At 36.7% G+C, this 5933-nt stretch overlaps 1 long non-coding RNA gene across 1 annotated transcript; it reads right to left on the bottom strand.

Annotated features, from left to right (window-relative positions):
* Positions 1-240: 240 nt before the first annotated feature.
* LOC132295511 (uncharacterized) lies at positions 241-851 on the bottom strand. Its single transcript, XR_009478511.1, has 2 exons — positions 610-851; positions 241-434 (listed from the first exon to the last, which is right to left on the bottom strand). It is a non-coding gene; the product is annotated as an uncharacterized LOC132295511 (long non-coding RNA).
* Positions 852-5933: the final 5082 nt, after the last annotated feature.

Here is a 5933-nt window from a genome sequence, read left to right as displayed (position 1 = left end):
AATGCCGTCACCCGCCCACAAAAACAAGGTTAATAATAAAACCTGACAATACAACATGCCAAATCACAATTATTGACCACCCCAGTAGTTGTCAGTGAACGACACCCGCCCACACACACCAGGCTATGAGCGGTAGCTAATCAGAACTAAACACTCGCCCACTCACACCCGTCAACAACATCACCAAACTCACACTTCTGGCTGGGTATAGGCTCTGATACCATTCTGTTATGCCCTGAATTTTCTAAATAAATTCTTCGATTTGTTCAAATCCAAATACATCAGTATTACACTCCTAGGATCTCAAAATAAATAAAATATCACTTTATTGATACATCATCAATTTCCTCAAATAAATGATACAACATCTCTAAAATAAACCCTTCCACCTAAGCCCGCTACTAGCAATCCAAGTTCATCCTCGGTACCTGAAACTGTAGGGGGGTGAGACAGTAGGAAAAACCATAACAAGGATTTCAAAGAGTTTCATGATAAATTTGCTTTACAAAAATATATATATGCTTTTAAACAAAATACATATATGAATAACAATCAACAAAATATTTGAAATAAAATCATCCAAGCAATTCAAGGTATGATGATCCTTACACTGTAAAATAAATAATCAACACTTGATCATCAAAATCGCAAGTCTAGCCTTCACTGTCTCAGCTCACTGTATTTTTCCTTAATTTCTATTCTCTGTGTGTCTCTAATTCTTTTCTGTTTGCTTACAAAATTCACAAGCCTAATTTATAGGCAAAACCACCGACACTATAACTGTTCAGCACACACACACACACACAAAAATATCAAAAGACAATGATTCATTAGTGGACCCGCCACCTATATCTTCTTATCCTATCATTAATCCTATCTTCTCCACTTCGGCTGGTGCATCTAATCCACAGACATAGTATATATATATATATATATATATATATATGCAAACTAAATCAATTCAAGTGGGACCCAAAACCATTACATTTCCATTTCTTTCTCTCTCCCATGGCAGGCTGCTCACAGCTCCTTCTCCAACTGACATTATATATATATATATATATATATATATATATATATATATAGCATAATTTATGGCAAAAAATCAAACTCATGGGACCCACCAAACACAAAACAATTTCATTCCTTCTTCTCATTCCTTCTTCTCATCCAAATTCGTCTGGTGCTTTCTTTTTGCACCAAAATATATATAATATATATATTTATATATTTGCAACAAACTAAAACATAAATCAAGTGGGGCCCGCGGACAACCAATTTCCATTTCTCTTCCTGATCTCATTTAAAACCCACGGCAGCTGCATTCCATCAGTAATATATATATATATATATATATATAACACAACAAAAATTAAACCCATAATATCTTTCAAGTGGGACCCGCCACTTGTATTATCAATCATTACAATTTCCTTATTTCCCATTCATTTCCGGATGGCTGGCAGCAAGCTTCCTTATCTCCTCAAACTGATACACTTCATATATCAAAGATATAAATGTAAGAAAAACCAAATCTGCTCTCCTTCATTTTTCAATTAGATACGCTTTATATATAAAGCATATATAAAAAAATTAATTCCAACCCATTAACATCTCAAGTGGGTAAAATCTCTAATTAATTAAATCACTTCAGAAAACAGATGCAATTGTAATTACAATATATAATTACAATTGCAATAAAACTAAATCCATCCCTAATAAAAATTTCAATTGGGTAAATCACCAAACAAAACTAAATAATCAATTTTGTCAACTAAAAATCATGGGATAAATATAATTCAACTCTTAAAAAAAATCCGGGTTGTCACAAATCCCCTCAAAAATACATAAATCAAGATATAGAAAGCATGGTTAGGGCTAACTCTAGCCCCAAGAGGATGTCTAGCCACTCATGGATGGTGTTCTCCAACCCTCAAGGGCTAACTCCATGGTAGAGATTGCTCCTCTTTTTGGTTGATGGAAGAACTCCAAGCTTGTGTCTCTGGCCTCCTCCTCTCCTTTCTTCCTTGCTAAGATATGAAAATTGTTCCTCTCAAGTATAAAGTCTCTAGTCTCCAAAAGTCTCTCTCAAAAAGTGGCTCATATTCCTTATATAGGTAGGTCAAATATCACCCCACATGAGCTGGGCTCATACACCAATCATCCTCCAATGATTGGATATGAGACAACTTTTAATGAGCTGGAATTTAGATTTTCTCGGGATTTGGGAAGTTTGATCGATCGAACTTGGCTGAGATCCATCGAATTGAAGCTGGATTGATCCTCTATGGCGGTGCTTTTTTGGATAAAAACAAATCTGAGATATTTTGAAGATATTTTTGAGAAAAGGACAAAAGTGGTTGGCAGGGTGGTACAGTTGGATAAGATCTAGCATGTGGATAAGGACAAAAAGTTCGATCGATCATAGAATCAAGTTGGATCGATCGAACTTTGAGATCTCTGAATAGGGACAAACATGGCTCAGATCCATCTTGAAGTACTGAGATCGATGAAAGTTGGATCGATCGAACTTTTCTTGAGATCGATCGAAGTTGCTGAAATTCCACCATTTGCTTCCTTTTGCTCTACTTTGCTCCTTTCTTTGATTCATCCCATAATTGCTTCATTTCTACTCTGATTTGATTGAGTTAGCTTATTTTAGGGATAAGTACCTAAAAATGGAAATAATATGAAATCAATACAAAGTGGGAAAATAAGATAGATAAAGGTTCTAGAATACCAAACCTTAAGGGGTTTAAATGCGCACTTTTCAGCGCTCATCACAGGTGCATGTCCTTATACAAAAATGCTTCAAATGGCTCATGAGCCTCTAAGGATGATGAGCATCCAAAAATATTGTCTCCTTACCAGTAAAATAACCCAAACCACTAAGGTGAGTAATCAAGTTACTTATAGGAAGAAGCATATGCGTATACCCTAAAGTTTCAATATCATTGCAAGATCAATATAGATGAATACAAGGGAGCATTCCACTTAACGTCTATATATATTCAAGGTGTTCTAAGGGATCATCTTAAGCTAACTTAAATGATTCTATAACAATGCAATAATAATATCAATGTACTTAACAACATCAATTCGCAAATAGCAAAAATTACAAGTTACGATTAAACATTGGTTGCCAACTTGGAATTGAATGCGAAATCAATTAGTGGAAGATTTGGAAATCACATCTCGGGGTAAACCAAGATCAATATGGTTATTCCAGGCACTAACCCGCTGGGAAGACCACCCTAGTGTGCACTATCTCAATTGGGGAGAACACATACATCCCGCACTAGAGTCAAACTCTAGCCATGTCACTTGTAACAATGTCCCAAGAGAATCCAAAATATATCAAGTTCAAAACTTATATACCATAATTTAAGGCATGTAAACCACCTTCCATGCACAAGTATTTTGAAACCACACAAACCATGTCTTAGGGTTCCAAGTCTAGTAAAACATAATAAATGACAAGTTCTTAACATGATATGATGCACAAAACAATATCACTAACTTATCAATTTAAATCATGCCTCAACAATAAGCTTTATTATCTAAATCTTAACATTTTACCAATATGCTTCTAAAATAATTACAAATGGTAATCAATAAGAGTATAGAATTATTATCACAATATTTATAGTAATTCAAGTTAACAAGACTTGAATATAACATGAATAATTCTACTAGAGTTCTATATCACTACCACATGTAAAGATACTATAATTTAACACACTACAAGGTCATGTAATCCTTCTACACAAGGTATATACATATCATACATGCTTATATCAATAAACCCTAAGTTAAAAGTGAGGGTTTCCTATAATATGAAAACTATCATATTTAAAGCTTGTACACAATATATATTAAACCACAAAGGATTTTAAAACACTTAAAATATAAACATACTACCACCCCTACCTCAATAGAGAATTGAATCTCTATAATCCAAGCAACCAAGCTCAAAATGGAAAATAAGTTTAGGGTTAATGAAGAGGAGAGCAAGAGAAAACTTTTGTCTCCTAAGGTTTTGTGTCTAAGATGAGTGGAAGGAGGCCAAAATGAAGAAGAAAGCTATTAATCAAGCTTTTCTCCAATGGTGGCTAGGTTAGGGCTTTTGAAGAACACATGTAAATGATAAAGGAGAAGTGAAAATGGTGAGTGGAAGGTCTAGAAATCATCCACTCATTATATGCTCTTACACTACCTCACACACACACACAATGCAAGACTTATTTTGGTGCCTACACTTGTCACAAATTTAAGGCTCCTTCCTAGGTTTAATCCTAAACCTACACTTGTCAACCATCTAAGCCAACAAGTGCTCCAATCCTAGGCCAACAAATGGGTGAACCTTCACCATCCTTGTGTCATGAATTTAAGCTTCCAAGTTACTCCACCCCAATGCCAACAAATGGCACCATGAGAGTTTGACACTAGTAACACTTTTCAGAAATTGCAAAAAGGTCCTTTTTGAAAATATCTTCCAAATTAAATCGCAAAATGGCCCCTAAAACGAAAAATAATTATTTTTTCATAATTACACGAAAACCCCAAAAATCAAGAATATTTACTAGAAAGTATGCATCCATACCCTTTATTAAAAAATAAGCAACTAGAATGTATTTTCTACAAAAGTAAAAATACAAATGTCCTGGAAAACAATTATCACGGATGCATGCAAAACCGGAATCAAATCCGAGCACAACAAGTGAGGTTGTGGAAGGAAAAATGATAAACAGGAAAAAGACGAAATAGGGAAAAGACGAAAAAAGAAATCTCCGAAAAAAGAAAGGAGGAAAAAGGCCGGGTCATTACAACTTACCTTCCTTAAAAGGATTTCATCCCCGAAATCAAGTCGTACATAAAATAGAGAACAAATTGGGATACCGAGAGCGAACCTCCTGTTCGAGCTCCCAGGTAGCCTCCTCAACGCTGTGGTGTCTCTACAAGACCTTAACCAATGGAATGGTCTTGGTCTGCAAGACCTGCTCCCGTGAATCAAGAATTTGGACTGGACCTTCCTCGTAGGTCACATAATCATTAACAACCACATCTGTCCACCGTAAAATATGCGATGGATTGGGCTTGTACTTCCTCAACATAGATATATGAAAGACGTCCTGAACCCTATCCAGGTCTAGCAGCAACACCAAACAATAAGCAACTTCACTGACGCTCTCCAAAATCTGAAATGGTCCAATGAACCTAGGAGACAACTTGCCCGTCTGCCGAAATCTCAGAAGTCCCTTCCGTAGAGAAATCTTGAGAAAGACGTGATCCCCTACCTCAAAAGACAAAGATCTCCTCCTCTTGTCAGCATAACTCTTCTGCCTACTTTGAGCTGTAACCAACCGCTGTCGAATCAACTTAATCTTCTCTATAGTCTCAAAGACAATATCGGGACCCAAGGCGACTGTATCACCTACCTCAGTCCAATAAACTGGAGATTTGCAAGGTCTGCCATACAACGCCTCAAAAGGCGCCATACCTATACTGGTCTGGTAACTATTGTTAAAGGGAAACTCAACCAAGGGTAAGTAGCCTTCCCAACTACCTCCAAAATCCAAAATGCAAGCCCGTAGCATATCCTCCAATATCTGAATGGTACGCTCTGACTGACCATCAGTCTGAGGATGGAATGCCGTGTTGAAATGAAGCCCTGTGTCAAGAGCCTCCTGAAAACTCTGCCAAAAGTGAGACGTGAACCTGGGATCCCTATCAGAAATAATAGATACTGGAACCCCGTGAAGCCTGACAATCTGCCCCACATATAGTCCACTATGTCTCTCTGCGTCATCTGTCACTGCCATAGGCAAAAAGTGAGCCGTCTTAGTCAATCTGTCAACAATGACCTAAACAACATCATTCCCTTCCTTGGATCTTGGAAGTCCCGTCATGAAATCCATAGTGATGTGCTCCCA

This window comes from Cornus florida, unplaced genomic scaffold, assembly GCF_030987335.1.
Source record: "Cornus florida cultivar Cherokee Brave unplaced genomic scaffold, ASM3098733v1 CherokeeBrave_3.0.0_Hap2_Chr02, whole genome shotgun sequence".
NCBI classification, from domain to species: Eukaryota; Viridiplantae; Streptophyta; class Magnoliopsida; order Cornales; family Cornaceae; genus Cornus; species Cornus florida.
Note: the sequence above shows the minus strand (reverse complement) of the source record. Positions and strands in the feature narration are given on the sequence as shown.